Source organism: Parus major, chromosome 1 (genome assembly GCF_001522545.3).
Source record: "Parus major isolate Abel chromosome 1, Parus_major1.1, whole genome shotgun sequence".
NCBI lineage: Eukaryota > Metazoa > Chordata > Aves > Passeriformes > Paridae > Parus > Parus major.
In genome coordinates, this window is record NC_031768.1 from 84,934,244 (window position 1) to 84,955,731 (window position 21,488).

The window sequence follows — 21,488 nt, forward strand, 5'->3', positions numbered from 1 at the left end:
AGGGAGAGGGAGAGGGAGAGGGAGAGGGAGAGGGAGAGGGAGAGGGAGTTATCTTTGCAGGATTGGACTGAGAATGTATTTTTATAATTTATTCAGTGTTTTTAATTGAACAGCTATACCAGCTCCTTTCAAACCCAGTCACACTGACCCCACTGGAAACCTTGTGCCACATCAATATGCTCACACTGGTTTTCTTGCTAGGTGGGCTAAAATATTATGGTCTAAGGACAGGCCTGTACCTTTATGAGGTGGACAGAGGGAAGGCAGAAGAGTCACAAGGTATTGCTTGGTGTACCCATGTGAGCCTTTCTCTTGGGCATTACAGGTCACAGAGGTGCTTATTTAAGAGGCTGAGGAACTGGAAAATTCATTCAGAAAACTCATCATTAGTGCAGATAAAATGCAGCACGTCTCCATGCAAATGCTCTGCCTTCAATAGCTTCCGCAGCCTCTGGGATGATTAAAGCAATTGAACTTCAAACGACGCACAGAGACGCATTCGGGAGGAGCAGAAGAGATAACGGGGCTGCAGCTACTCTGTAGGAGAGTGAGGAGAGGCAGCTGGATCCTTCAAGATCATCCCTCCCAGCCTAGCTGTGATGTTTGTCCTTCTGGCTGATCCAGAGCACCCCTCCTGCAGCTTCAGCCCTGATCACAACACGCTCTGTCTGTTCATGGTGAGGATGGGTGGGGATTTGAGCAAGTTGGTCTAGTGGGACGTGTCCCTGCTGATGGCAGAGTGCTGGAATGAGATGGCCTTCAAGGACCCTCCCAACCCAAACCATTCTGTGATTCTATAACAACACCATCCCCAAGGCAATGGGTTTCTTCTCTCTCCATCACCTTCAACCCTTGCTGCAGACAGAGCCCAAAACTCTGTCCTAACAGAGGCCTGGAGGTACAATCAAGTCCTTCAGGTCTCCTCTTGAGAGAGGCCATTGCAGAAATGTATTCCTTGACCTGCTCTGCTTCAAGCAGGACACGATCATCTCCTGCAACTCCAGCTGATGGGAGCACCCCACTGCTTCTGACAGCAGGCTCCTCACCACAGGCCTTGCCCCAGCCCTACAGCTGCTGGCCTCAGGTCAGGTCTCAAACCTCTGCCAAGATTCCCAACTTTTGCTAATAAACAATTTTAGGATTTTTTCTTTGCCTGACCCAAACCTGAATAAAAGCACTCTGGTCCACTTCTGACTTGGCTCCTCCTCGTTCAGTTTTCTCTTTTGATAGTCCCTCAACCCCCTTGCCAGTCACTTCCCAAAACCCATATCCTATAAATCCCAAAGCCACAACAGCAAATATCAGACCACATCTGGGTACTGACTGATAAGAACATTCTCCTTGTCTGAAAAATTTCAGGATTGCCCAGCAAGATCTGCTATTTTTAAATTCAATTTTACCTCCGTTTCCCTCTCTGTCTTAAATGAATTTTTCTTTCTGTGACTATTCTAAAGCATCGTGAGCACAAAAGTTGTATTTAAAGGCTTGCAGCAACTGATAGAGCTTTTGAACAGACCTCTCTTAGGCAGACTGGACCACCTCAAATCTGAGATTTATTAGAAATCTTTGTTACTGGATCCACTCAGTTCTTACAAGCTGAAAGGTCTGAACACAAGTTCCCACTGCCTTTATTTGAACTCTTCAAGCTGTTTCCACCTTGGATGCAGCAACTCCTCCAACCTCCAGCCAGCTTCCCACCACCATTATTCCTTCATTTCAGCAGTGCTGGCCTTCTCTAAACACAGAAGTAAGAGTTTGCCATACAACCCCTGGAGCAAAAGTCTGCTGCTTTCTCCAGGCAGGGACTGGACATAAGCTTTCCTCCTCCTCCAGGGAGATGGACACAGGTCACAATTCTGAGCACTGCACATTTTCTCCACTCAGTGTCCCAGATCACAGAGTAATGGAATGGTTTGGGTGAGAAGGGATCTTAAAGGTCACCAAAAGTCCAACACCTTCTGCCATGGACACATACAACCTCTCACTTTTCAGTGGGGATTCCTCCTCTTATGAAGACCTTTAGCTTTGCTGCAGCCCAGCATGACTGGTGCTTGCTCCTGCTACCACGGCTGGCAGCCAGACCCATCACCCTGCTCTCACCCAAACAAGAATGCCTATCACTGCTCTGATGCCTGCCTGGATTCTCTTCATGGCCTGGCTTGTCTTCAGGAGGTGGCTCAGAGCATGTGCCTAACCCACACTGAGCAGCAGGCAGGAGAATGTGGGCTGAGCACAGTGCTCTGGGATCAGGATTAAGCCCTCTCCTCCTTCCCCAGACATTGCCCTGCCACAAGTCCTTGCTCTGTGTCTCTTTAGACACTCTCATGTGGCAGCAGCTCTGAGCTGGAGCAGTGAGTTGCAGAGTAGGTATGAGATGTACCCAGTGACACAAGTGGGAGTTTCACTCCCCTGCAGGGGACAGAAACCTGACACAGCCCCGTGTTAGATGCAATAAATCACCACTCTCCTGCATGAAGAACTGCCAGGATCCAAAGGCAACACTTGCTGGGCAAGCAGCCAGCAGCCACCATCCCCATCCTGCACTCATGCAGCTGTGGTGGTCTGGTTCTGAAAAAGTAGAGTCTGCAGCTTTTATCAAATCAAGGCTTCCCTTTGCTCAGCAGAGAAATCACCTCCCTTAATCACCCCTAAGCAATCCTCACAGTATTTACACATGCTCAGACGACTGGTAGAACAAGCTCTTCAAGGATTTGGGAGCAAGGAGCCTGCAAATATTTCATAGGAAGCTTCTGATTACCAGGGTGTGCCTCAGAAAAAATAAAACAAATGAACCCCAAACCCTGAGAGACAAACAGACATGCATCCTTCATCTCTATAAAGGACTGGAGGAAATGGTGGAACAGCCCAGGAGGGGCTGTGAAGAAATGGAGTCTATCAGAGGCTCCTTGCATCCTGCAGCTTGCAGTCAGGGGAGCTCAAACCAGTGGAAATGTGATGAAAACTGGGATGGAGGGTGCTCACTGCAAGGGAGGCATGCCTTTTGCCACCCAGAGAAATCACTGTATGGATTATTTGGAGATGTAGCAAAACCACTCCAGCAACAGCCACAAGAACAGAGTGCATCATGGTTTAAGGGAAGGTAATGCAGGAGCAGAGCTGGAGCTTTGCCCTTTTCACCCAGAGCTCAGAGACCTGCCTGTCATGCTGCAGCTAATTCTGTGTAGAATCCTGACGGTAAAAGCATGGCCCTGCCCTGGTCTGCTGCAACCTATGTCCAGGTTCCAAAATAAACATCGAAGGAATCAACTAGGGCTGCAGTCTCCCTCATGTAAGGATGAGCTGCAGCTAGGCAAGGAGAAAATGTCATAGAATCATAGAACCATAGAATGGTTTGGGTTGGAAAAGACCTTACAGATTGTCTAGTTCCAACCCCTCTGCCACGAGACATCTTTCAGTAGACCAGGTTGCTCAAAGCCCCATCCAACCTGGCCTTGAACACTGCCAGGGATGGGGCACCCAAAGCTTTTATGAGCAACCTGTGCTAGTGCCTCACTGCCCTCACAGGAAAGAATTTCTTCCTACCATCTAATCTAAACCCACCCTCTGCCACTTTGAAGCCATTCCTCCTTGTCCTATCTCTCCATGCCCTTGAAAAGTCTCAGCTCTTTTGCAGCCCCTTTATGTTCTAGAATGAATGCTCTAAGGTCTCCTTGAAGCCTTCTCTCCTCCAGGCTGAATAATTCCAATTCCCTCAGCCTGTTTTCATAGTGGATGGAGGTGGTCCAGCCCTCTGACTGTCCTCATGGCCTCTTCTGGTGCCTTTCCAAGACATCTGTCTTCTGCTGGGGGCCACGATAAGCTGAGACTTACCCTGCATGGTACGGAGAAGGTGCCCTCTCCCACAAATCATTTCAGAGCTTCCCATTATGGTTTCCAGCCTCCCAGCATGGGGCAGACTTAAGGTGGTTGGGATGCTTTATAGTCCCCTCTCCCTTTAACCTTCGTTGCCAATGGATGGAAGTCACAGGACAGGAGGGAGCAGAGCTGATGCTCAGATGGATGGTGGAAGGACTAAAACTGGTTCTTCCTGCACAAGGGCAAGCCAAGGGGCGGGGAGATCTCTTCTCTGCCAGAGGAGTATTTTAAGGCAAAATGCATCAAAGTGTTATTGAATTGGGACACAAAAGCTGCAGGCAGGGGCTGAGGAGTTCAGTCCAGCCCCTCTGAAGGGCTGGACCAGGCCCAAAGGAGCCAGTCTCTGACCTAGATGCTGCAAACCCCGCGGGCTCCCAGCACGGCTTTGCAGGGGTATCATCTGTCACATCTCCAGTCCAGGAAGATACCCAAAGCACGAGGATCTGCAATATTGTCTGAAAAACCAATGCATCGTGCAGAAAAGCAAAAACTGTGAAGTCTCCTTGGCCACAAAGCGTGGAGCAGAAAGGATTTGCTCCCAGAGCAGGTGAAAAACTCAATGGCAACCATTCCTATTTCCCTCCACGACCTAAAGAAGTCACCCCTCTGTCGAAGGGGTGCCTCCTACAGTATAAGCCAATTTAGTAGGAATAAGGTACAGATGAAAAGTCTCCATGGTGTGAAAGGGAGAGCTGAGAGCAGGTAAAGGGTTAATGCTTCCAGACAGATGCTTGACTGGTGAAAAACGTAGCTTTCATGAAGCCACTGGATCTGTGTCCATTTTCTGCAGTGCCCAGAGCCTGACCCTTTCTCCCTGGGTAATCAACTGGAAGTGAGCAGAGCCAGAGTAATCACCGCCCCCCATTCCCCACCCATGACACTGCCCTCGGGGCTGGGAGATGCAGGAGCACTGTCTGGCCCGGAGCAGGACAGCACAAGCCCACTGTCAAGGCTTTGTGCCCCACAGCCCTTCAGATGAGCAGTGAAGGCGAAGGCATGGAGACATAAGTAAATAAATGGTGCCCACGTGTGCCCTGCACCACCCCAGCACGAGCAGAGGACAGCAAACACCTCTGTGTGGACTGAGGAGGCTTCTCTGGAAGGGGCATCACCTTTGGACATCTGCAGAGAAAGGACTTGACACCTCTGGAGATTAGTGAGGAGAGAGAGAGAGAGCGCCTGATCCCAGCCTTCAAGGCACAGCTGCATCCTTCTCCTTCTCTCTGTATTAACCTGATGCTGCCCTGCTTGGAGAAAGCATTAGGAGAAGAATCTTGGCATCTCTGGACAGCCAAAAATATCCAATAATTAATGCACAAGCGTGAGCAGATTTAGAGGATGCACCCGTTCTTCGTAGCATCATACCCCAGCACGAATGCTGTCTAAATCTCCTCTTGGGATCGGAGCCAAAGCCTTCTTTACAGCATGGATGCTTTGTTATTAATCTGCGCAGGAAAGGGAGAGATGGATTCATTTTTCTGAGGCATAATCAAAGACAAAAAATTATCTCAGCTGGGCTTCATCTGCTACATGGCTGGTCTGCTCTGGTCCCCCATCAAGAAGATGGTGAGACCTGCTTGGCTAACACAGCCCTTCCCAAAGGAGACAACAAGACAGGGTGTCTGGACCACAGGGTCCCGGCCTCTTACACTGACAAATGCTAAGACCTCCTTATATCACAGCCAAGCACCTTGCAAGAGAGGTGATGTGCTCTAATTCACACTCTCCCACTCTCCTCTGATGTTGCACAGTTGCAGAGCCTCTAGATAAGCCTCCTAAGCTAAACTGAATGAATTCACACCCCAGCACCAATACTGCCCCCAGTTTAAATCGCTCTTCTGCCTGCCTGGAGCTCACCCCTCGGATGTATTTGGAGTCAGCAAGCACATCCCCTCTCTGCCTTTGTTTCGCTGGGCTTTTATAGCCTGGTATAATAGCTCTCCATCCCTCTGAGCAGCTTCAGAGCCCTTTTCCCTGCACCTGCTCCAGGCTGAGTTAATCCCTCTCAAGCACCAGATCGAAGAGCCTGGTCCTTCCACGTTAACTCTTCCGTACCCATGTCCCACAAACACCCTTTGCGTGTTTCCCTTTGCCTTTTTGCAATGCTCCCAGGGGCATCCAGGACCAAAACAGCCCTGAACCCCCAGCCTCAGCTACCCCAGTATGATTCAATCTCTGAACACAGCACAAAGCCCAGACATAGTGTGCCCCACTGCACATGCTGGTATACAACTTAGGGGACATCCCCACAGCCTGGAGCCCCTCCTCGAGCTCAGGTGTTCCCCTCTGGCTGAGCACCTCATCCACCTCTCAGCTTGGTATCGCAGGCGAATCTCAGCATGAAAAATGAGAATGAGCTCAGATCCTTCCTTAAAGGCTTTAAGCAGATTTAAGCTCTGCTGCGTGGGCTTAATCTGTCCAGCAGTGCCCTTTGTCATCTCCCCCAGCCCCCCTCTGCAGAAATCCTCCCCACTGACAAACTCCCATATGCACCATGTAAACTGCTGGCACATCCAGGTAAAGGAGACCCAGAGCATCTCCTTTCCCTAAAAATGAGAGCAGAGCTACAGGTCAGTCCTCTTCAGTAATAGTTCTGGGTTTCTGTCTCCCTCCACCTCAGAGGCTTGAGAATACCCACGGTAGCTGTCCATCACCAGCTGAAAGCTCCCTTGAACAGAAAATGCCATTCATGGTGAGCACAGCAGCTGGGCAGGGATTTTCCTGGGCTTGTGGCCATATCAAAGCCACACCTGAGTCATTTTATACAAGGACTGGGGTGCTGATGGCAGGGAGCAGGGTGGACTCGAGTCTGCCACAAACCTCCTGAGTGCCTTGGTCATGTCACTTTGCCCCTATTTCATGTGTCACTGCTTTGCAGATGGCATTATTCCTTCTGCGTGTCACCGTGGTGTCCTAACAACGTGACAAAGGCACTTGACTTCTACTCTGAGCAGGGCCTGCTAAAGCAAGCCCTGCTGGCTTCCTCAAAACCTGCTTTTCCTTTCACTCACTTTTCCTTTTTGACTTGATCCTTAATTCTGGTGCCAAGTAGAAAGTTTTTACCAACCAGTTCTGGCACATGGCTGCTGGCAAGCACCAGCCACTGAGCGAGCCAGCCCCCTTGCACACAGCAGCACCTGTGCACACACACCCATTGCAGGAGGGGCCTAGACCTCACATCCCACTCCTAAGGGTAGAGAAGGGGTTTCTGAAAGAGCATCCCTCACACCCCTCTTGGGTTTTACAACCCTGGGTCATGGGATGGAGCTGAGCCCCAGGTGATTCATACGAAAGAATTTCTCAAATAAGTGGGAGGCAGCTGATGTTCCTGGGAAGGGTAGGGGAAATAGATCCCAACAGGACACATGTGCCTGTAGCAATATGTTGCACCGAGCAGGAGCTAAGTGGTGAGCACTTGGATTAGGCTCTGCACCTCCATCCATGCCTGACTCTGCTGCTTTTCCCCTGCCCTAGTCCTTGCTGCCCCGAGGATGCTGCCAACAGGTGATACCTGCTCTCACCTGTATCCCAAGATTTGTTCCTCCTCAATCCACTGCTGCCCTGAGCAGCAGGGCCAGCCAGGCTCCCTGCACTTTGGGCTACCCACTACCCATGTACAGAGCCAGGGGTGAGAGATACAGCTCCAGGGACCCCACACTGCCTTCCCACCAGTATAACACCGGTTCAGCACACCTGGAACCCAGGCTGACCCTGGCAGGAGGATCCTCAAAGATACGAGATGGGATGGAGATAAGAGGTGCCCTGGGGACAGCCTGCAGCATGGTCCTTGCTGGATGCAGAAGACAAGCAGCTGAGGATTTAAGAGCATTCTCCACGACACACTGAGCTCGCTGCTCTGCTTCCAGCTCCATTTGCCGTGGCTGTGCTCCCCACCACAGCATCCAGGCAGAAATGGTAACTGGTGATAAATAACTGGTAATATACCCAAGCGTGACACAGGGTGGATCTGCAGAGCCAGGCGTGCAGCCCACGCTCACCTGCAGCTACCAGTGTGGGAGGTGAGGGATAGAAGACCAGAGCCATAGCCAATGGGACAGCCTCTGCTAGAAAGCACCAAGCTGGTGTCTTAAGCTCAAAATAACATTTTTCAGGGAAGGGAGAACAGGATGGGATTTGGGAAGTACAGATTCAAGCTCTGCTTAAAAACCCCGAAAGCCATCAGTCTCCTGCAACCCAGCAGCAAATTGGCCCTTCGTTAGAGCAGGAGCTCTCTCTCGCCTTAACTTTCCAGGAGACTTTCTAAAAGCCCCTGCGTTTGTCCCAAAAAAAAAAAAAAAATGGAACAAAGAACAATACTGAAACCTCAGGATTTTTTCTCAGCGCAGAAATCCTGCTCTCTAGCCAGCGCCGAGGCCTCGGTGCTTAAAGTTTCTGTCCAGCCTGGCTCCACAAGCTGAACCGGGGGCCAGCTGCGGGGTTTTAACCACCCGGGATGCAACTTTCCTATGCACCATGCCGAGTACCCCGACTTCCAGCACCCCCAAGCACCAGCGCTCACAGCAGCGCTTGTTGAAGGCACGGGCAGCAGCGTGCTCCGCGGAGGGGAGGAGGAGGAGGAGGAGGAGGGTGCCTTCTTCGGGCTTTTTCTCCCCAGGAACCCTTGACGCACCTCCGCGCTCACATACAAACACACGCAGCCCCCCACCCCGGCATGCAGCCGTCACCCGGTCCCCAAAGCCACAGGTGCCGCCGAGCATCCCCCGAGGACGCGGCGGGACCCCCGGGCGGGGCGCGGAGCCGTCCCCCCGCGGAGGGAGCAGCGGCGGGGCTGCAGGGACGAGCCACCCTCTCCCGGGGCCGGGGCTCGCCTTACCTGCCCGGGGCTGCTGCCGCTGCTGCCCGGTGCCGGTGCCGGTGCCGCCGCTCCGGGCGCGCCGCTGCCCGCAGCGCTTCGCCTCCCGCAAGCACCGCCCCGACGGGCGGGCCGGGAGCGCGCCTGCGCCCGGCACCGCGCCGGGTCCGAACCGGCACCCAACCGGCACCGGCAGCCGGGACCCGCGGCGGAACCGGCCTCTGCTGCCGCGAATGGCACCGGCAGCGAGGAGCGGGAATGGGAACCGGCACTGGGGTCGGAAATGGGATCGGGGACTGGACAGCCAGTCCAGGACAGAGCCGGCACCGGGAGCTCTCTCAAGGAACGGGAACCGGCGCCGGAAACCGGCACTCCCCACTGCTGGGAGCTGTGGTCTCTACTGGGAATGGGGACCGGCATAGTGGGAAATGGGAACGGCGCCAGCTGGCGCTGGTCCAGGACCTGGGGACCAGTCTGGTGTACTGGGAGCCCTGCTGGGAACCGGGATCCAGGTCCAACATGCCCGGGCACCAAGACCTGGGATCACCCAGAAAATGGACCCATCACCTGGCACCGATCTGGGTAGGGAACAGGAATGGGGAAATGGGGCTGCCCTGACACCAGCAGCACCAGCTGGGAACTGGATCTGGGACCGGCACCCACATCCCTGGACACTGGTGCTAGCCACTGGGACCTTCCAGGCACTGGCACTTGGCCCAGCGTTGCCCTGGCACTGAATAATAGGACAAGGTCCCACTGTCACTGCCTGGGACCTTCCCCTGGCACTGGGAACTGGAGCACTGTGCACCACCACCAGCTGGGCCACCTAGACACCAGGGAGCTGGGAGGTGTTGGGATGTAACCCATGGAGGGTGCAGGGAAGAGTCTTCAAAGGTTGCAGGATTTGAGTGCAAAGGGCACATCCCCTGTAAGGAATAGCACAGGGCATGATCACAGAGGTTGAGGAGATGTGTTTTCTGGCCCAAGACCAAAGTGAATCCCCTTTTCTGTTTTGTGAGAGGGGAGCTGAGGCACTGGGAAGGGGGAGATCAAAGGCTGGGCATGCACTTGGCCCACCTGCACATCCATGGAGGTCGATGTGCAACAGGCATAACAGGGCTGGTGATGGGGCCAAGGTGTCCAGACTGGTGGAAAGCTGTCCCAGCTTACAAAAAGACATTTAAGAGGGGAATACCAAACAAGAGCCACACAAAAGCACATCCCCATCAGTGGGAAGGAACCAGTGAGGTTTTACAGACCCTCTGTCAGGGCAGCTCTGATCCGATGCGCTGACTTGACACACAAGTTTAATTGGTAGTGTTCATGGTTGATCATAATTTCAGCCAAAAATAGATGGTATGGGAAGAACAATTAAAGAAAACATTTGGAAGCTACAAGAATAAACTTCTCACATTTAAAATCATGGGTGATCAGACTCTTCGGAACAACAAAAAGCAGGGCTGAGGGTTAGTTGCTGCCTGCCAGCGACAGCGTGAATGCTTGAGGACATCTGCTTGCCACATTAGCGGTAATGCAGTGAAATTTTGGTGATAAAATTAGAAAGGAGGCTGTGCCCAGAGCAGCATTGGCCTGGCACAGGCTTCTGTTCCCATCGAGGTGTCACCTGCAGCTGTACGTGGTCACCACGAATCACATGAGTGATTCACCTCCTCTAGGACCAGCCCTTTCTTCCAGTTTCTCATTATCTGAAACCCTCCTGAACTTTCCATGTTAAGGTATTTTCCTGTTAGTTTTGTAACTTCATTACTTATTCAATTCATGCAATATTTGTGCTACAATTATTTTAATTCATTTATTAGTTAAATGAATAGGAAAGCAAAAAATCTGTAGTTCCACGAAGGCTTTGTCTGGCAGCAAAAGCTGTTTTTTCCTTCTCTTTGCTTGTTTTCCCCTCTCCTCCACAGATCTCAGGGCTGCTCAAAACCAGGTGTTTCATACACCTCTTTTCTCTCCCCTCATCAAAATCACCCAAGAAAATAACCCTAACCCCTGCTACATTTAGGTCTCAAGCCTGTCCATGTGCAGTGCTGAACCATCACGCCTCCACGGTAGGAAACTCCAGCAGCAAAAGGCAAAGACCAAAATAAAAGACAAACCCTCAGTCTCTGAAGATTTTTAAGGGGGAAGAGTAGACCCCACAAAGTTCTCCACCCCCAGAATCCCCTTAGCAGCCTTAAAGCCAGCTGCCAGGCAGAGTAGGGCAGGGATGGATGGTGCTGCTGCTGCCCCCTGGGAGGGCAGGGAGAGCATAGAGCCTCTTTTGGTTTGTGATGTGTTTTAATTGAGAGACATTCCATCGATATGAATTAATTAATATGATCATCCATCCTTCCTCTCACCAGCAGAGGCACCTCTTACCCAGTTAGCCACTGTGGTCTTGCTTTAATAAAAAGTAATTTCCTGAGCTGTTTCACCAATTTGCCCCCAAAGCTGCTGAGGGGGAGGATCTCACTGCTGGGAACAGAGGGACACAGGGTGGAGTTTGTCACCCACAGGGGTGATGAGTGATGCTGTGCAGAACTGGATGAAATGATCAAAAAGAGGAAAAATAAGAAGAGAAAAAGGACTCACCCTTGAGACAAATCAACAGCAGGAGCCTGGCTTTCATTTTGTTAGCGGTCTGGAGCGCTAGGGAAAAGCTGGAAAACATTAGGGAAAAGCTTTTCCACCACATTTAAGCAGCAGGTGGGTCCCCAGACATTCCTTTGCCCCACAGGGATGTGGAGCCCCAGCCTGCACTCGTGGCAGGCCCAGATCTTCCAGATTAATTTAGCTGCATTTTTGATTTTAGCCTCAGTGGGGGAAAGAAAATTATGTAAATATGATTTGTAACAACACTTCACGTCTCCTCAGTGTCATGCAAATGAAGCCACACTGACAGGGCTGACATGAAGGCTGGGCAGGAGAAAGGAAGAAACAACGTTTTAAAACCAGGCCCCAAAAATAAGTAGGAATAAGGTAAATGGCAAAGTGGATGAGGAAAGCTGCAGCCAGTGATTCCTCCAACAAATAGAACATCATTGTTCACTCTGGGATTGCAAAGCAGATGACTTAGAGGGGTTTTCCTTCCTCCCAGGAATATTTGTTATTCCTTCTCATGCAGGGGATCCCCAAGGTGAGATTTAATCCCAGGATGGTTAGAAGTGTCTACATGCCCAAAGTAGTGGGAGTTGAAGAACTGCTCAATCCTGCCATCCCAGCTCCTACAAGGGCAGCTTTCCCCTCCCGAGGGCATGTTTGGGTGAGAAAAGTGAGAGGATGACTGCAGGTGGGTGGTTAGTGCCTGCATCCTCACTTTCATGCCATGGATATACAGGGAGCAACCTCCAACAACCCCATCCCCAAGGCAGGAGCTGCCTGGTGGGAGTTCTGAGCACTGGTGATTCCAGCAGATTGCAATCTGCTGCTCCTCTTTGAAGATATCACAAAATGAGCCTCTGGTTGTCCACCTGCACTTGAATTAAACCTCATTGTTCTGAATTCTGCAAAGTTTTTCACCCCTGAGTTGCAGGCTCTGGAATACCAGTAATGTATTCTCTCCTTTCCCTCTCCACATGATTGCAGCATAATCTTCTACTCACTTGATTTATTTAAGCAGGCCTTCAGATGCTCCAGTAATGGGAGTCATTTAGGTCCCTCTGCAGATATGTATTTATTTATTGCTGTTCATTTAAACTGCAGAGCCAGTTGGCAGGAGAGACGCAAGGCTGGGGTCACAAGGATGTTAAATTATTCGCTGTCAAAAATAGCTGGTTGAGAAAGTTAAATTCAGCAAGGTCACTCAAGGTCATAGTCAATCACCAGAGGGAGGAGATGGGCATTAATTAGCTCTTTCATTTATGGGGGTCACAGTGACCAAAGGACCAGCAGTTGTAACCAAAAGACAAACTGTAGCAACTCTTCGTATTTTTATCTGAAGCAGCTCTTGGATGAGAAGCCAAATTGCTGCCCTTGACCACGATGGAGAAGCTGAGGCTATTGAAAGGCAATGTTGTGATGTACAGCAAGACCCTGTGGAGCCCCACAAAGCATGGCTGGGGGACTTGCCCCTTTCAAAGCCTGTCTCAGGGGTGAACTCAGCAATGCTCTTTCTACAGAAACCTTTGCCAGAGGCTGGGGAGGTGCTTAGCAGGGGGCAGGTCTCAGAGGGCACCTGAGATACCTGGGGATAACTCTGGTTATTCATGCAGACAGGCCTGAGATTTTGCCACCTCTCTTGGCAGACAGTTCAGAAGCTGCATATCTGTTCTGCTAATACTTGTATTTCATTTCCCATTTGAACTTCATCAGCATCTTCTTGATACTATGAGACCTTGTAATACCCTTTCCCTCCTAATTTAAGACTGCCTAGGGTCAGGCCTCTCCTCCCTTTCCATTCTCCGCTGCCATGCACTGCCAGGGACATGATTTAGTGGTGGACTGGCAATGCTGGGTTAGTGGCTGGGCTCAATGACCTTAGAGCACTTTTCCAACTCAACTAAGTCTATGACCAGTTTAAGTAGGAAATTCAGCTGGGTATTCCTACTGGGTAGGAATAACCTGAGGTCTCTGGCAGCCAGAAGATCCTCACTTTGTAGTTTGTTACATGACCATCTCCAGGAGAGCAGCATGGACACGGCAGCCAAGTCTTTATGAGCAATGACAAGCAGCAATGACATCTCTACCCAAAGATCCGTATTGTAACTGTTCATCATGAAGAGACCCCTTTTCCCCCAGTTTCTGCATACAATGCAAGGTGGAAACCATAAGGCCTGATGGAACCCACCCTCTGCCTCCCTGAAAACACCGGGCATGGTTCGGGGTGCACACGCGCTGTGATCTGCACCCTGGCTGGTTGGCAAACAGCTCATGCTAATTGAGAGCTCTGCTGGGAAATCCATACCATTAATTAATTGTTTTTATCAGTTCTCACTTCTGCACGGGGACAAATCAAGCAGCTCTCTAATGGGCTGTCTGTTAGTAAAGCAACATGGAAGGCAAACAGCAAGAAGCTCCTTGATTAGAGGGATGAAATCATGGCAGTGGGGTTTGTACTGGAGGAGAGGGTTGATGCTGTGCCTGAGATCAGGGTGGGAGCTGTGGCCCTGAGAGATGCTGAGACTGGCCTTTCCCTGAAAATCTATCAAGGTAAATTAGCAGAGGAAAGGTTATCTGGGATTGTATCTATACAAGATAACTCAGGTATCACAAACCAAGCTCTGGCAGCACCTGGCTGCTTAAGCATTTAGTCTTCTCTATCCTGGATCTTCCTTGAATCCTTCTCCGTAGGGGTGACACCAGGTGACACAAGCATGGAAATGGGGCTGAGGTCCCCAGTCCCATGGCCATGTGAGCAGCCTTTTGCTCAGCACTGCATAATCAGAAGAGAGCTGGACTTAATCTAACAACTTTCTTACTCTGGTCTCCTATGTGAGTTCTCACAGAACCACAGAATGGTTTGGGTTGGAAGGGACCTTAAAGATCACCTAATAACAGCCCTCCTGCCATGGACAGGAACATCTTTTGCTAGACCAGGTTGCTCCAAGCCCCATCCAACCTGCCCTTGAACACACCCAGGGATGGGTAGGACCTCTGTAACAGAGACAGGCTGAGAGAGTAAGGGTTGTTCAGCCTGGAGAAGAAAAGGCTCCAGGGGGACCTTAGACCACCTTCCAGTGCCTAAAGGGGCTACAAGACACCTGGAGAGGGAGCTTTGACAAGGGCATGGAGTGATAGGGCATGGGGAAATGGCTTCAAAGTGACAGGGAAGGTTTAGATATTAGCAAGAAATTCATTCCTGTGAGGATGTTGAGGCACTGGCACAGGTTTCCCAGAGAAGCTGAGACTGCCCTATCCCTGGAAGTGTTCAAAGCCAGGCTGGTTGAGGGTCTGGAGCAGCCTGGTCTAGTGGCAAGTGTTCTGTCCATGGCAGGGAGTTTGGAATTAAATGGTCATTTAGTTCCCTGCCAACACAAACCATTTTACAATTCCTGGCCACAAGTCCTCCAGGGCTTTAGTCATCATTCAGCTATGACCACCCTGCTGGAGGGGACCAGGGCTCAGTTGCTTTGGCAGGAGTGCACCTCTGCCTGAGAGCAGACAGCATTACAGGAGTTCAGTCAATGACCTTGGTTTTTACACAGGCTTTTCCACAATGAGAAGCAAGACTGTTTGGAAAACAAGCAGGTTGCCAGCAATTCTACATTCCCTAGAGTGGAGAGGAATGAAAGGAGCAAATGGCACTGCTGTCCTCTCAACTTCTCTTTGTTTATGACAGGTCAGAAGCCACCCTAACAAATGCTGACACCAAACAGTCCTGACAAGCATTTTTCAGGCAATTTGCCTGCTGATCTTATTCTTAAAAAAAAAAAAAAAAGAAAGAAAAAAAGAAAAGGAAATTTTTTTTCTCCTTCTGCTCCCATCTCTGCCTTCACCTCCCAGCAGAGAGACATGGAAACTCCATACTCCAGCAGCTCCTGAGCTGGGCAAGGAAGAGCTGCATATCAAGGCTCTTCCACAAAATTCTTTTTGTAAAAAAGTACCTTGTTGTGATATAAGATCAAATAAGATCTTGGCTCCACAAGCCTTAATCATCCCTGGGATCACTTGAATTACTTCAGATTTACACTGATACAACCGAGACCTAGTTTTGCTTGATAAAGAATTTGCTTTTCCTAAGGAAATTTTGGAAAACCCTGCTGTGTTTTGAGTTTCTCCTTGTTTCCCAGTTGCCTAACAATATTGCCCATTTATAAGGTGTAGATACATCAAAGCACTGCCTGGTTCCTGTGGCAGAAGACTTTGTCCTTCCAGGCAGTGATCCTCAGATGTTACTTTTGAACTGCCCTCCTTGGCTTTTGGAGTGGCCACACCTGGGGAGGAGGGGCAGGCGAATGTTGGACTTCATGGGAACACCTTGACCAAGTCCTTGCTACCACTAATGCAGAGCAAAGCTCCCAGAAGAAGACAAATGTGACTCAGATGATTCCCTGCAAGACAAGACAGTAAGATGAGTCGCCAGTGGATCTGAAAGGACAAATTTCCCCAGGAATTTATTAATTTTGTGCAATATATTTCTTACTGAGCTTGATGCCTTGAGAAGGCTGACCTAGAACAGAGGCTAGAGAGAGTTAAGAATAAAGTAAGTATTTATTGAAAGGCCTTAAAGCATAAGCATAAATACAAATATATATATTATATTAATTAGATTGGATTATATTATTATATTATCTGCCCCTTGGGCAGTACAAAAGCCTGGCCAGGGCTATACCCAGGATGGATCTAAAATGGTCACAAAATGGAAGGCTGGTCATGAGGTCTCACATTTTTATAAGTTTTGGTCCATCTGCATATTTGGGTTAATTGTCCAATCACAGCTTTAGGTTATGAAATCCCATCTTTTTTGTTTTCTCTCTGAAATCCACCATTGTTTATGCATTGGCACCTGAAACTTGTAATGATTGTCCTTGGTATCAAGCTGGAAAAGGAATTGTTTTGTCTACCTACTCTGTGAAGAGAGCTGACTGGCACTTAGTATGAAGCTCAGAACTACACACCTAGGCAGCACAGAATCTGAAAAATATGAAAGCTGAAACTTAAGGCATCAAGATGCCTCCAACATACTCCAGGACCCACGGATTGGCCACTCACACCCACTGCTTCTCAAGGAAATGGATATTTTGGAGGGGCTGAGGATACTTTGCCACAGTGGCCATGTGCTCCAACAGCCTCTTTTTTCCCCCTGCACCAGGAACCATGCCCTCATGTTTTCATCACTATCACCCCATGGGAACTTGACACCTGTGACACCTTGGCACCCACCACTTCCAAGGCAGATACTTCCATTCTAACACCTTTTCTTCTTCAGCAAGGAACATCTCCAGGACATGTCCTGGAGGCTTGTAGGTACTTCCTTCTCTGTATTGTTTATCAGCCTAACCTTGACCTAACATCAGTGTGCAGCCAACTCTAGCACTTGTGCTGACTCCTGCAGCTGGGGAGGAAACCAAATCCAAAATCTGCTCCCAGGTGTCTCTGATTACAGAGCTCAGGGGAAATTGCTTGTGTATTAATTGGAGAGGTCACCTCCATACCTCAGTTTCATCCGGGCTGAGCCTCAAACACAAGGCGATCATAAAACCACCAGCAAGTCAAGATTTATTTGCTGCAGTACAGACAGGCTGGAAAGATAGGCTGTGGGGGGAAAAACAATAGTGATGTAATTCTTTGTGAAAACCTCAGAAGCAAGGCACTTCTTAACATCCTCATCTAAGCCCTGAACGGTAACTGAGATGCTGTGCTTGGGAGTTCACAAGAGCCTTGACTTGGGTACTCAGAATTTGCTCAGAAATCATCCTCACTTCTTGCAGTGTCTGGTGATTGACTTCTGCCGCTTCCTCTCCTCCAAGCTTTATGTTTTAGGGGAAAAATACTGTACTGTAGCCAAAAAGACTGTGTAGGAGAAGGAGATGTTCCCAAATGTACTTTTTTCAGAGGTCTTTGACACCAGTAGTTTTTCATTGCTGCCAGTCTGAGAAACGAACTCAAGCATAATTTTAAAAGCTCCGGATATGCTTTTTTAAAATGCACTGGGAAAAGCAGCAATTATCCAGCACAGCTGATGAGACTGGTGCTTACCAGCAGACAGTCCCCTCACACACAAGTAATCTGGGTGCTAATTAAACCAATGGCATCTTATATACACTGATTTCCCTCTTTTACAAAGTTTTATAGAATGAGAATGTTTCAGTCTTGAGGAGAATATGACAATAATATTTTCCCAGAGAAGCAGTGGATATCCCATCCCTGGAAGTGTCCAAGGCCAGGTTGGATGGGCCTCGGAGCAGCCTGCTGTAATGGGAGGTGTCCCTGCCCATGGCAGCAAGGTTGGAACGAGATGATCTTGAAGGTCCCTTACAGCCAAACCATTCTGTGATTCTAATTTTAGGTGCTCTGTATCACCAGTGGAGCCTCAGGCATTGCCGACATGGTGACAAGGCACCCTAAGTTTTCAGAGAGTTCCCAGAAATGCTTCTCCACAACCCCCAAAACTATGATATGTCCAAGGTCTGCCTAAACTTCAGCAAACCCTGCTGATTTAGCTATGGGTTTTGGGTTTTTTTTCAAACCTTATTTACTTGGCTACCAAATAGCTTTCTCCCATTTTGTTTTTTGTTTTTTTTTTCACAACACCACTGCATCAGTACAGTTTCTGAGGAGAGCTATGGTGCTGCCAAGAAGTGGTTGCCTCATTAAATCTGTGTCATATCTACTTTCACTCACACGAGGAGGCATGTCTTGGCTGCTGGACAGTGGTCAGGAGCTGGGAATTTGGTCTTTTTTTATGTTTTGGATTCTCAGTGTTGTTTTTTTTTTTAAAGGAGTCGGTGTTGCACAGTCTGTCGAATGCAATGGCAAAGAAATCAGGAGCCCTCTGATCCTGCAAAAAAGTAAATATCAATCCATCTTCTGGAGAAAATTATATCCAGCTCACAGTTTGCATTTTCCTTGCAATGTGGAAGAAAGCAGAGTTACTCAATTCTCTCCTGAGTCTGCAACTCTATGTTTTGTGCTGCAATTACTGATCTCATTTAAAAAACACTGCCAGACCTGGCTGGGATTTGGAGAGGAGATCTAGGGAAATGATAGGTGTTCCAAGAAGAGGTAGGGCTGATTCACAGCTTGGCTATCTTCCCTCTGAATCAGCAGGAAAATAATTAATATACAGGCTAGCAATTGGAGACAACAGCCAGCAGTCCTCCTTACAATCTGAAATCCTTCTTATTTTTCAGTAACTCAGCTCATTTTTCTTACTTTCCAGTTGTGTTAATTAGCACACAATTCTGTGAGGTGTTTGGTGAGGAAAAGGAAAGACAAAATTATTAGCTTTACCTTTAATTCTCAATGGAGGCTCTTGTTTCACCTGGGTAAGTGTTTGCAACCTAAATGCCCAGGACTTGCCACAATGCTTATAGTGGACCTCAGGGAGTCTGGGCTGTGGAAGGAGATAATTTCTGCTGCATGGGGTTGGTGGGAAGGGTTTGGGATGCCTGACCCAGGTGTTGCATCTTTTGAGAGCCCCTGATCTTGCTCAAAGGTTTCCTTGGGGGATGACACGGTCTCACACGCACATCTCTGTATTTTAAAAGGGAAAAAGAGAGAAAAAACTGACCCAGCAGTAGTCATATAGCACAGGAAGACCAATCACCATGTATGAGGCTGGGAAATCTTACTGCCCAAGGATATAAATCCATCTCAAAGCATCCAGATTACTTCATCTTTGCATATGGTGTTTTAATGGCTGATGATACACACAGCCATTGAATGCCTTTTCACTGTTAGATGCCTTTGCCAAAAAGACATTAAAGCAAAAAAGAGATAGAGGAAAAAGTGTTTCAAAAGTTTCTGTTTCAACTCTGAAGACTGAGAAAAAAAAAAAAATCCAGTTTAGTGACATCAGTAATTTAGAGAAAAAAAGGAAGAAGAAATTCCTCTTCACATTCAGCTTCTTACAAGGTGAAAAACCCAAAGGGTGGACAAGGCTTGTATCTAATTGAGCTATTGGGGAATACTTTCCAAGCCTAGCTTTGGAGTGGGCAGGCAGGGGAGGCTGTAGGATCCCTGTCACCAGAGATTTCAAAGGAGTTGAGCTGTGCTAGGGCAAGGCAGCTGTAGGGATGGAGCATCATGCCAGCCCTCACTGGCTCATCTCACTCCCCAGAGGGAAACAGGCAAAGTCCCAGGCACAAACACCTCTGTGCTTTTGGTACAGCTCCCACTGCCACACTGTGTCTGTGTGCCAGTTTTGACCTTGGTGATCTGGGACTGCCACTCTGGGTGGGTTGGCCAGTGAGATACTTCAGCCCTTGTCCCTTCCTCTGGGCACCTTAATTGAAGAGGCATTGCTCCAGTCACACCCACAGATTAGTGTTGTCAGCCTGAGGTCTCTATCAGGAGTGGTCCCACAGCCTCATAGCTGGGTGAGTGCAAGTGATTGCAGGAATCACATCAATCACTTCTCATTCGCCAAGCCAAGGAAAAATCTATTTAATGCAAGAGCAGTAGAGTTTTAGTCTTCACATGGACATGAACCATTCCTTCACAGCTCATACAGATACATGTTCCTTTCCAGGATCCATGTATGAGACTTAAAACTACTGTCATACCTTAATGAATAAAACAAGACTCTTCCTGCTCTCTCTAATTTGCTGACTTCCAACTTCAAGCTTTGGGAGCTTGAGGCTTCAAGCCGCCTTCTCATATATTGGTATTATCAGACAGTATATATACACAATTAAAATATGGCTCTCTAAGCAGAGACAGCCAAGCTGGGCATGGATTCAGGCAGAATAACACCAGGGGTTCATTTGAAATCAGAGGTTGTAAAGAGATGTTCTTTACCTCCAGCCTCCCTACATGGGAATGTTTCCACTCCAGATAAAAATCACCACCCTTGCTGGAGGTAATTGCCTCCAGCATTGTGTTCAGCAATGTTGAATCTAATTAAGGCAAGAATGGCCAGGTTTTTATTTTGATTTAGGGTTCTGCCCTTAATATGTTTAAACATTGATTTCCCCTAAAGCCTGATCATCATGAGTTTGACCTGGGGTTGTTGCTCTCGTGGCTGTAGAAACCTGACAAGGGGCTGCTGATGTGATGCTTACTGGAGAGGAAGGGATCTGCTGGGATGTAACGCAGCTCATGGCATGGGAAAAAGGCTTTTTACTCCATCCTGAACATGAACACCACATGATGTGAGCATATGGACAAAGCCACTTAGTATCAGATGTCCTGGGCGTTACTGAAGAGCCACAACCACTCTGGAGGGACGTGCATGAGTGCCTCGGTTGCAAAGCAAATTGATAGTGAACTGTCAAATCCAGGGGGATGTGGCAGAGAGATTTTCAGCAGAAACAAGTCCACAGCGTTAATCAGCCCTCCTGCTTTAATTAATGTCAGCAGAAAGAAAACAGCTGGAGTTTGTTTGCTTTTCAGATAACCTGTATAAAAATATCCTTTCTGTAGCAGCTCTGTTTTCATGCTGTGGCTTGCAGGTTTGTTGTTGTTTTTCATTTTGTAACTAGCACTTAATCTTGCTTTCATTTCAGCCTAGGTGGGATGTTAAAAATGAGATGATTAAAGAAAATATCCCAAACAAATAAAAAAAAAATCCAAACAAATCAACCCTCAGAGGACTCTAAATGAACAAAACCCTGTTAAGCAATAAAACCCTGTGAAGCAATGACTCACAAGTGCCTGGACACGTTTGCCTGGCTGCAGAGGGGATCTGGTTGTTCTGTTCATCACTTCTACCTGAGAAGTTGGATTTGTCCCCAGGCTTCTACAATACTGCAATATTTTAACAAATGTACTTCGTTCCGCTGTTCGGCACTGAGTCAACACACCAGCTATGAGGAAAAAGCAGAGCTAAGTTAGACATCCACATAAATCACTGCAGCTCTGATACTCGGCCAGCCTATAAATATTAGGGGTTTGACATCAGTTTACATCAGCAGAGTAACTTGCTTAATTCCATTTCTGTGGGATCATGCAAGCTGCTGTTGATTAGCATTCACCTACCTGATCTCCAGGATGAGAGATCAGAGTCAGCACCCTCGATGCCCCAAGGTGTTGCTGGGTGCTGTGCTGTGGGCACGAGGTCCACAGGACCTGCACACCCCACACTCCAGCTGGTCCCTGTGCTGGCTCTATGTGTGTGTCAGGGCCACTAATTACTGCTAATTTCATTAAGTTGGTGTGTGCCTCTTGCATGCTAATTGTAAAGTTAGTCTGAGGGAAG

The 21,488-nt window shown here is 48.7% G+C and overlaps 1 protein-coding gene across 1 annotated transcript in view; it reads right to left on the reverse strand.

Moving 5' to 3' along the window:
- Nucleotides 1-8,765, reverse strand: part of CAPN5 (calpain 5) — a 51,756-nt gene extending 42,991 nt beyond the window's left edge. The window contains exon 1 of the mRNA XM_015645810.2: nt 8,711-8,765. The gene's annotated coding sequence lies outside the window, so the exon portion shown is untranslated. The remainder of the gene's footprint in view (nt 1-8,710) is intronic.
- Nucleotides 8,766-21,488: the final 12,723 nt, after the last annotated feature.